At 36.6% G+C, this 10,508-nt stretch overlaps 1 long non-coding RNA gene across 1 annotated transcript; it reads right to left on the bottom strand.

Moving 5' to 3' along the window:
- Nucleotides 1–5,253: 5,253 nt before the first annotated feature.
- LOC114024414 lies at nucleotides 5,254–6,445 on the bottom strand. Its single transcript, XR_003566898.1, has 2 exons — nucleotides 6,216–6,445; nucleotides 5,254–5,836 (listed from the first exon to the last, which is right to left on the bottom strand). It is a non-coding gene; the product is annotated as an uncharacterized LOC114024414 (long non-coding RNA).
- Between the last annotated feature and the right edge of the window lie 4,063 nt (nucleotides 6,446–10,508).

Raw genomic sequence — 10,508 nt, 5'->3', positions numbered from 1 at the left:
TTTTTCACCTCTTTAAAAGTAACACAATTTAAATACTGAAGATATTTAAATTATTACTTATAACATTTTTCAAATTATAGTAATGGAAACAGAAGGGAAGGAGAATCACTATGGAAGAAAAAGGAAAGCAAGATTAGGAAAAATTCTCTCAAAATTAGGAAAAATTGAGGTACACAAGTATAAGTCAATATAAAGCAAGAAGGGGTGGGGGAAATCACTTCACACTTGAATCTCACCCTCATCTGAGCTGGTCAAAGGAGGGAAGCATACTCACATACATGCAGAGATGGTCACAGAAATAAATATTATTCAACAGGGAAATAGGAGGGAAAGGGGAGAAGGAAAAAGGGGGTATTAGAGGATCGATTAATATCCATTTGGTATTTCCTATGTGAACGGACAGGCCAAACTCTTTTGAGTGATTACATATCACTTTCAGGAGGCTCTGCAAAGTCTTGGACCTTGCTGAAATTAATACATCCTCCACCAACAGGAGTATCTGGAGGACTTCACCATCCAGAGAATACTACTTTGACGTGTACTCTGCAGTACATCACCTCCATCATACCACTGCTGATATTATCTCCCTGGTTTTATACTTCACTTGATGTTAACTATCAGAGAGGGTGACTCAACAGTCCTTCCATACACAAAGTAGAATAGAAAAAAAAATGAACTTGAAACTGAACTTACGCATAAAGTTCACATTAAATTCAACATGCAACTAACTCTCCTTATTCTTTTTTCATTGTTAACTCCATTGCTAGTTCTTCCCCCCAAATGAAAGAAAAAGACTTTGTCAGATAGGCCTACTCGAGTAAAACAAATCCTCACATTAACCACGGCTGAAAACCTACCATTCTGAACTGAATCTTGAGTTCACGGCTTCTGTGTCACAAAGTGGGTACTAGGTTTCATCACCTGTCCTCAGGAATCATGGTTGGTCACCGGACTGACCACAGCTCAAAGTGTCAATGTTTTTTTCATTAGGATATTGTTAATGACTGATACACAGATAAGAAAAAAGCTTGTTGAAGAGCTTGTAAGGTGTTGCATTGGATTTTTTTTTTCATAATCAAAAAACAATAAACACAACTGAAACTCCTCTAGAAACGAAGTAATATTCTAGCAGGGTTTCCCGACAGGGTAACCAGACAATGTGAAGTACGCCTGTGTGATAGCACAGCAATGGAAATGGCCTTTCGATAGGAATAGACAACACAGCAGCTTCCTTCAAAGGAACGTTCTGCCCACGTGGATAGATATTTGAAGACAGATTTCTCCCAGGAGGTTACAGGCTGCTCCATAGGACCATCCCAATTTTCCGGAGCTCCTCAGACCTTACGGACCAAACCTAACGTCTTTCCACCAGGGTTGCTCAAAGAAAACTTTTATCATGTAAGAACTGCCAGATCCTAATACTGTGGCCCCAAGGTGTCCATTAGTACCAATCAAGCTCAAACTCAGCCCTAGGTGGACTGCACTCCATGCTGTCCTAAAAAGTGCTGTTCCCAAAGACCCAGGAAGATTAGAGGTCAGAGAGCCACAGTTTCAGAAAAATCAGCATAGCAACTAGCTTTAGTCATCGTGAAGTGACTTCTAAAACTGGGAGTTAATCAATCACTAAAACTGCTTGAATCAAATTCTCAGTTACTGCCTCTGTTGAAATAACAGTAAAACACTGTTCACCTCTTGTCATTTCATTAATTCCATACAGCACTATCCACACATGGTCATTTAATAATTATTCTTTAATAATAAGTATAGCTTACATAAAAGAATTCCTGGATTTGGTTATTGATCTGATAGAGTACAGGATATATAGATTACATTTCTATGCCTTAAAAAACGGGGCAATTACATACAACTTAATGAAGCCATACACAATGTAAAACAGGAGTGACAAATGGTTAAGAATTCTGTTTCTTCCAAAATTTCTCTACAAATCTTTTACTTCTGACCAAGACCACACATTCTTAGTGAAAATAACTAACATTTTAAGAACAGTAATAATGGCAATCAAAGTTTATACTGCAGGAATGTCACACAACCACTAGAGGGCCATATGCATCCATTTATATATCACCATCTCAATTTTGTAAATTAGAATCAGATTTTAGCACTGAGAACCTCAGAGATCACCTCATCCAGCCTTCTCGTTTTACAGATCAAATCAGAGACCATGATCACTGACATTTACATAATACTTCAAGGTTTACAAAGCTCCTTACATACACTACAACTAAGACACAGGTACTACAGGTATTATTTCTATTTTACTGATGAGGAAACTCAAAGAAGCAAAGGCACTTGGCCACCATTAGACAGCTACTAAGTTCTAGAGGCAGAATTCTGAATGAGCATCTCCTGACTCAGACTATTGGTATTCTTTCCACCTCACCATACTGCCCCTTATCTAATCTAGCCCCTGCATTTTTACAAAAGAGGACACTCAGATTTTCCAAACCAAAGATGTTAAGTGATTCACTACCTATTAGAATATTAGTTCTATTAGGGCCAGGACTAGATTTTCTGTAAATTCTTTCCCACACAAATTCTTATGTGGAGTAGAATTAAACTTTTGTAACTGAATTGACACAGCCAGGCCCAGAATTGAAGTTTCCCAATTGCCAAATCTATGCACCTTCCACAACCAGCAGACTCCTGATGTGACCGAATCATTTCGAAAAGAATAAAGATGTAAGGGGCAGCCAGGTGGCACAGTAGATAGAGCTCCAGTCCTGGAGTCAGAAGGACTTGAGTTCAAATCCGACCTCAGACACTTGACACTTAGTAGCTGTGTGACTTTGGGCAAGTCACTTAACCCTGACTGCATCATCAAAAAAAAAAAAAAGCAAAGAAAATATCTTAAACATAGTACACAATGTTTTGCTGAACTTTAATTTTTTACTTTCTCCAAAAAGATTTCCTCAAACTACTGTTATAGGAAATTGAGCATTTCTGTAAACTTAGGATACTTTTTAAAAAAACATTTAAAACCTTTACTAGAAAGCAAATTGGCTAATTTCCTGGAGAGAACACTTGCTTTATTATACGACTTTCATCAAATAGGGAAATCAAGTCCTGAATAAGAATTTTGGATAAGAAGCACATATAAGTCAAAACAGAACTCACCCAAGCTCAGGTGTCTTAAAAACTAGCTATGCTACCATGAACAAGACACTTCACCTCTATTTCCTCACTAGCAAAATGGGAGTAACACTATTTATACTCTGGGGTTGTGGGGAAAGCACTTTGTAAACCATAAAGTGCTTTATAAATGTTAGCTATTAAATTTCTCTTCAACCAAAACTTTTGTCAGAAAAAAATATTGCAGCTCACATCAGATTGCATTTAATCAAATTTTAAAATGTAGGCTGTAAGTTTGTCAGAAAAGCTCAAACTTGCCAGTAAATTTATTTAGACTTAAAAGAATGTAATCTTGCACACATTAAAAAAAAAAGAGGAAAAAGCCCCTCCAACTATGTACTCTGTTGTCCCTAGAGGTATATAGATTGAATATGGAGAGCACACGAGCGCACATAACACATAGTGTTTTTGCAGGTTTCTGCCACCAGTAATATAGAAAAGCTATATTGTGAATAAAGCCTAGCTGGGCCATTAAAAATGTCTATTATAGACATAAAAATACTTAACATACAAGCTTCATGATTTAAAAAAAAAAATCAGGAATCCCACTTTACACACTATTCGTAGCCAGGATACCCACTTGTTTTATCCAAAAGCAACTTAATGGAATACTACCACCAGCGATGTGGTAATTCCCTGAAGGTCTACTCTACATAGACAGAAGGGGAGCCATGGGAACAGTTTAAGTAAGAGAAGATAAAGTTACTCTTCAACTTAAAAGGTTAAAAAAAGTGAACCTCAAAAATATCCTTATCCTGAACTCAAAAACTACATCTCTACAAGTTATGACTTATTTCCGTAAGGAATTCCCAAATAGCTTTTCACACCAACAAATAAGGCAAATATTAAAATAAGACTTGGAATAACAACGTTCAAAGCTAGACAATGATGCTGAGATTTATATTCATATTGAGGACTGAATCCCTGAGTGCTTTTAACTACACCATTCTAATAGGTTACCTCAGATCAGAATATGGATTTAAAAATTCATGCAACAGAAATCAAAGCTGTAAAAATACAACTATAGAAAAAATATACTATTGTTTGCCCTTGGGGCATTGACATCACCCACTAGGGTGCAGTCTGATATTTCTATCATAAGCCAAGAGAAAAAACTTGACCTTAATCCTTGCTGAAATTTGTATTCTAATAGCAAAGTGATAATTAAATCCAGCAGCACCTTTCCTACTCAAACACAAGCTCCAGTTTGCCAAAACCCCAAAGAGTAAAATCACACTTACTTATCCTGACAGCTTGATTAGCCGAGAAAAGACCAAAAATAATTTTTTTCTTCAGAGTACTAATCAATATGGAATTATAACTGAAATTCTTATTTCATTCATAATTCATTCAACAATGAAGTATTAATCAAGAATAGGTTATAAGGGATTACATACTTTGCCCAAGGTATGAAGGGCAAAAGAAAATATTAATAACATCTTTCAAAACTATCATGAGAAAAAAAATTAGCGTAGTGGGACAATGTGAAACTGATAATCTTTCTCGCCAATCTGTGAGCAGTTGGAATAGTTTTATTAGAAGCACTCATGAGAAACCAATGGGGACCACTGATTTAAATGAGCATTATGTGCATATAAATATTCTAAAAATTACACCATGAGAAAGAACACTTTCCTGAAATCAGTATTCCATGCAAGTATTTCTGTATTTTAAATTTGCTTAACACAGTAACATAATTGTCATAAATGATGGATCAGTCTCTGAGCCTATTAATTCAATTTTCTATAGACCGTCAAGCTTACCTTCAACTACTAACAGTGGTCTGGGCAACTCATGGACATTTTAAACCTTTAAATTCTCAACTAGAATTAAATCAGCAGAGTACCCAATAAAAACTCTGAGTATTTCAGTCTTTAAGTTGAAAGCATTACAGCCGCATATTATGGTGTCTAATTTCTAGCCAATACTCAACTGAAGTAACTAACCCAAATTTCTACACTTATTTCTCAAATTTTCTGACTACAGTATCAGTTGGCAAACTTCTTTTTGCCTATCCAATTTATCAAGTTACCTACTGACCAAAGTAGTTAAGGAATCACAATTGTTTTATATAAAGAAGAGAATATAATCATTTAAAAAGGGTTGATGTTCCTATATACAATAGGTATTTATTTGGAAAGAGTTCATTTATCATAGCTCATAAGCACTATAGTACCATATCACTAGCATAGTTCAAACTGGTAAGTTGAGAACTAATTTTAAGCAAATATATTTATGTCTGGGCTACTAAAGCTTTTTAAAATTCATTCAGTGGGCATTTGACCTTCAAAAATGAAGTCAAGCCATAATAACAACAGCTATCAATTTTAAAACTAAGAAAAAAAGATAAATTTTCATATTTAAAAACTCCAAATTACAACAAAAGTATTATTGAACATTTATTAAGCACCCACAGAGTGCTGAGCATTGTACAAAATATATAAAAGATTCAGTCCATGCTCTTTTGGAGCAAAACTGTCTCATCCTTTGCATCCGTTTTGCATGGTGTAGTGACACTGTTGACACACTGTCATAAAGTGACCAGTTCCTTAGAATTGTACTTGCTTTAAAAAAAAACAATCTTCAGATCCACAGCAGAAATAATTCCTTAATTCTTTAGAACGACTCAAAAAGCCAACTGGTGAATGAAGTTTACTTGCCAAAAGTTCCACTTAACGTCCTCTACCTGGAGTAAGAAAAATACAAAGTTAAGAATTTTAGAATTTTTAGTAAATTAATTACAAAATCAAGGTCAAAATCTGCATTAGCACTTATTAATATGTAATTAGTCCATTGATACACAAAGTCGGCTATTATTTTCTAAGGTATCTGTACTCATAAAGATAATCTCTGAATATTACCCACAAACAGCATACTTACAAGCAACAGCTACTCTCTGGATTTATACGATTAAATTTGTCTACTACAGATACTAAGGTACAGATATCCGCACAGATACAGAACCTTTTTAAAACTATATTTAAAACATCCATTTCCAATAAAAATCAAGAAGAATACGGATGTATAATTCAGAACATGCTGTGAAAATTTCTTTTAACTCTCACCTCTGAAGCCTCCGCCTCCTCGTCCTCCTCTGAAGCCTCCACCTCCTCTTCCACCTCTAAAACCACCTGGGGAAAAACACACACAAAAAAAAAACACCTCACAAAATTAGCCTCTTCTGTCATAACCATAAACTCTATTACATTATGAGGGAAATAACTAGTAGGCAGAAGAATGCTACAATCCATTCGCTGGTTATCAAGCAGTATCTTAAAACAAAGTCTTGAACTACAAGTAAAAATTTGTTTTGGTTTCGTTTCTTTTTTAGCGAAGAATTTCATCTGAGGTAAGATATGCACAACAACCAGATATAAATAAAATAATAAAATTATTATGCTGAAGTTTGTGTTTTAAATTATAAAGCCTGGGGACAGCATCAGTGACAAGATCAAAGTAGCCTAGAAAAAATTTTAAATTATTTGCGAAGGTTAATCCTTAAACTACAGTGTAGACTTCAGCACATCATGAACATATTTCCAGAATCATAAGGAGACTATTCTGGCTGAAAGAGAGAATATATATCTAAGAGATCAATGGAACATAGAGTTGTTAAATAGGGTAGGATAAATGAACAAAGGGCCTCGAATGCCAGTCTGGGAAATTTAAACTATCTGGATGGCAATGAGTGGTAATTTGGAGGGAAAGACAACAGAGGGAGGATGAAAACTATGCTTAAAGTTAATCAGAAAGTTGTTTGCAGGGTAGAGTTCAATGGTAACTGGGAGAGAGACAAGAGAGACAGGGATATTAATTAGGAGGCTATTGAAGTATTTCATCTAAGGATGAGGTGATACATTGAATTAGGGTAGTGGTGGTAATGAGATGATAGACACAAAACTTATCTGATTACTGTATTTGAGGGACAAAGAGAGGGGAGAAAAAAGCAAAGACGACGCTCAGTTTCCAATGGAGACTAGTGGTGGCCCTGACAGAAATTGAGAAAGGATACCAACGTGGAGACTGTAAGGGGAGAGGTAAGTTCACTTCCAGGTGTGACACAGGTAACAACAGGACATTCCAGTAGAAGAGAAGATCAACTGATTTTTAGGAGATATGAAACTGAAGACTGGGTAAGAGGTGAGGAACGAAGATTGCAATGTCTTCAGCACAGATAAGAATGAATTAACTTTCCCGTTACAGTGCAAAATATGGCGAGGGACAAATTTTATACATTTAAAAGAGTGGAAAAAAGGACAGAGGAAAAGCATCCGAGATACTTCGAGGGAAGAAGTAGGGGCCGAGCAGCAGCTTAGATGTTAAGTGTGTCAAAAACAGGGCTGGGGAAAAAAAAGCCCCTGTATTTAGCAAGGTGTCAGGCAAAACAGAATGGCGGACTGTCCACACCAGAAAGGGTGAATGCTGCAAAGTATACCTGTATTTAGAGCTCAAAATATGACTGGGGGAGGGGGGAGTTGGGGCCCACACGACACTTGTGATTTTATTGGTGTGGGCAGCTCCCTCATATGGGAACTCTGTGGAGGGATGAAAGTGGTGAAGACGAATGTCAACCAAGTCAGGGAGGAGAGATGAAAAAAGGAGACAGGGTGACGGGATGAAGAATTCATGTACTTTCTAAGGAAAAAACAGTCAGCCAGGGTCTTGCCTCCCCACTACCTCTTGTCAATGTGCTCCATAAGGAAATTTCAGACCTTAACTTAGAACTCAAAAAAAAAAAAAAAAAAAAAAAACCCCAAACCAAAAAAACCCATTTTTCTCTGCTCCCTCCCTACTTTGGCTATTATCACCCCTACTAGTCATCCACAATGTTTTGTTCACAGACCCTATCTGGCAACCACACCATTTTCATTTCTTTCCCCCCTCCCCAGGCTTGACCATCTTGATTACCCTTCTCTCTAGACATCACCTGCTCTGTCAGTTCTCCAGATCATTCATTCAACCATATTTGTTGAAAACCTAAATAAGTGGAGGCAGCTACGTGGCAAAGGGGATAGAGTTCTGGCCTTGGCGTCAGGAGGACCCGAGTTCAAATGGGGCCTCAGACACATGATACTTACTAACTGTGTGATCTTCAGCAAGTCACTTAACCCTGATTGCCTCACCCAAAAAAAAAACAAAAAACAAACAACAAAAACAAAAAAACCACCTGAATAAGTGTAAGGCCTTACACCAAGTAATGGGGGGCCCCCCCACATAAACAGACTACAACTAAAATCTTAACAGTATATACAACTTTTTTAAAAAAACCTAACTTTCATTAAAACTGTTAAATTGCATCAAGAGTCCTAGATTCTACAGGGGCAGGGTGGAACAATGGGGGGGAGGGGACCTAGATATGCTGAAATTAGAAGACAGAAATTCAAATCCTAATTTTACCATTTACTACCATTGTGTGACCTTAGGTAAGTCATTTAAATCCCACAGCCACCCCCACCAGTGACCAAGGTCTTTTCTAGCTACTGACTTATAAGCTCATGTTCTCAAAGAACCATGTTGATCTTGTTTCAATGAACTAATTGAAGATACAGCAAGGCTTTGATAAAAGGTAATCTAAATTAAAATGAGACCCATTAAAAGAGAATCTCATCTGTATTAAGAAATCATATAATAGTAATCCACCCAGTATTTCTTAAATTTAAAATCTGAAAAGCAAAATGAGTGCTACAGAAATAAACTTCACTTCGAAATGTTATTATAGTTTGACAGCAGCAAAAGGAAGGTCAGTCTCCAGGTGGCTACCCCTTCCTTAACACTGCTCTTATCTCCTCACTACATCATTCTGCTCTTTATCACTCCCCACTCCCACTTGGCTGCCTTGCCACAGATCCCTCCTGACAGGGAGTGAAACTGGCCCATGTACACATATAAAGGGGGGGGGGGGGGGGGGGGGGGGAAGGTATAGAAAGAGAGAGAGAAACATATGTACAGAGTTGTATACATAAAACCACGGAGCAGCACCAGGAAGTGAGTCTTCTATATCTCAACTTGACAGGTCTCAGATGCTGCTCTCCTGATAACTACTATAACAGGGGTAATCAATGGCTAGAGTCCAGAATCATTAGCTTCCTACCCCAGGCCCTCAGGTAAACAACTCTACCACTCCCACCACTGGGCTGAAGGGCAGAGGCGTTAACTCACAGCTAAAAGAATTTTATTTGTTAAAGAAAATTTGCTGTTTTCCAAAAACATTGAGAATTTAAGGTAGATTTCAGGTACTACTGAAAATTTCAGGTACTCACTAGTGAAGTTTGACATGTGATTTTACTCTACACACTGAATTTAGAATCACAATGGTTAATCACCTATAACATTGCTTCTGTGGTAAGAGGCTGAGTTTCAAACAATTGCCTTACATTTTGAACAATTCACTCATAAATTGGGTGCAGAAAGGAATAGTTATTTGAACACTCCCTAAGACTTGTGAAAACAAACATGCATTTTAAAGAGCAAAAATCTCAAAGTTCTTTAAAACAAGAAAGAAAAGAGTTCTATAGGCCTCATGCATTTTTTCAAAGCACTGGCAAACTTTCAAAGTCTAGAAAGACATTTTATACAAAGCTGACTAGAACTATGGATCATACAACTTGTATAAAGCATTAAAAATCAGAAACAGTTACATATGTTTCACACATTCAAAAAATCTTTAATGTAATAATTATTCAAGAGCTAGCTACATTGAAAAAAGCGAAATTAATACTCTATGTGACCTTATAACAGTTTCAGGGAAAAAAACAGTGTAAATCAAAACAAAAATTTTTAGGAAAGCAGTAGTGGGCAAAAGGAAAATCTCGTTTACTATTCTCCCTTAAAAGACTAAAATGTCACATCATTACTCAACAAGTTACCAAATTCAGATGGACACTAATCCATTTGAAAATTAATTTATGTAGTTAATGGCAGTTTCAAATTCACAATTTATTAAGTAGTAATAACAAAATTTATTAAAATAAAAAGGTTTTTTTCACCAATTTAACAGATTATGACAAAAGTTTAAGTAGAAATGTTTCTGTCATTATAATTACTCTAGAATTACAGGGGTGGGGAACCTGCGGCCTCAAGGTCCCATGTAGCCCTGTAGGTCCTCCAGTTTGGCCCTTTGACTTAATCCAAAACTTCACAGAACAAATCCCCTTAATAAAAGGATCTGTTCTATAAAATTTGGACTCAGTCAAAAGACCATACCCAAGGACCTAAAAGGACAGAAGTGGCCTCAAAAGGCTGCAGAATTTTGCTCTACAATTTTGCTACATTTTTATTCAAGTAGAGAAGGTGAATACTACGAAAGGTCTTACACCTATTTGTCAATACCTAACTTTCCCTCCATTTCTCAAGGTTTC

This window comes from Vombatus ursinus, unplaced genomic scaffold (genome assembly GCF_900497805.2).
Source record: "Vombatus ursinus unplaced genomic scaffold, bare-nosed wombat genome assembly UNPS02014821.1, whole genome shotgun sequence".
NCBI lineage: Eukaryota > Metazoa > Chordata > Mammalia > Diprotodontia > Vombatidae > Vombatus > Vombatus ursinus.
Note: the sequence above shows the minus strand (reverse complement) of the source record. Positions and strands in the feature narration are given on the sequence as shown.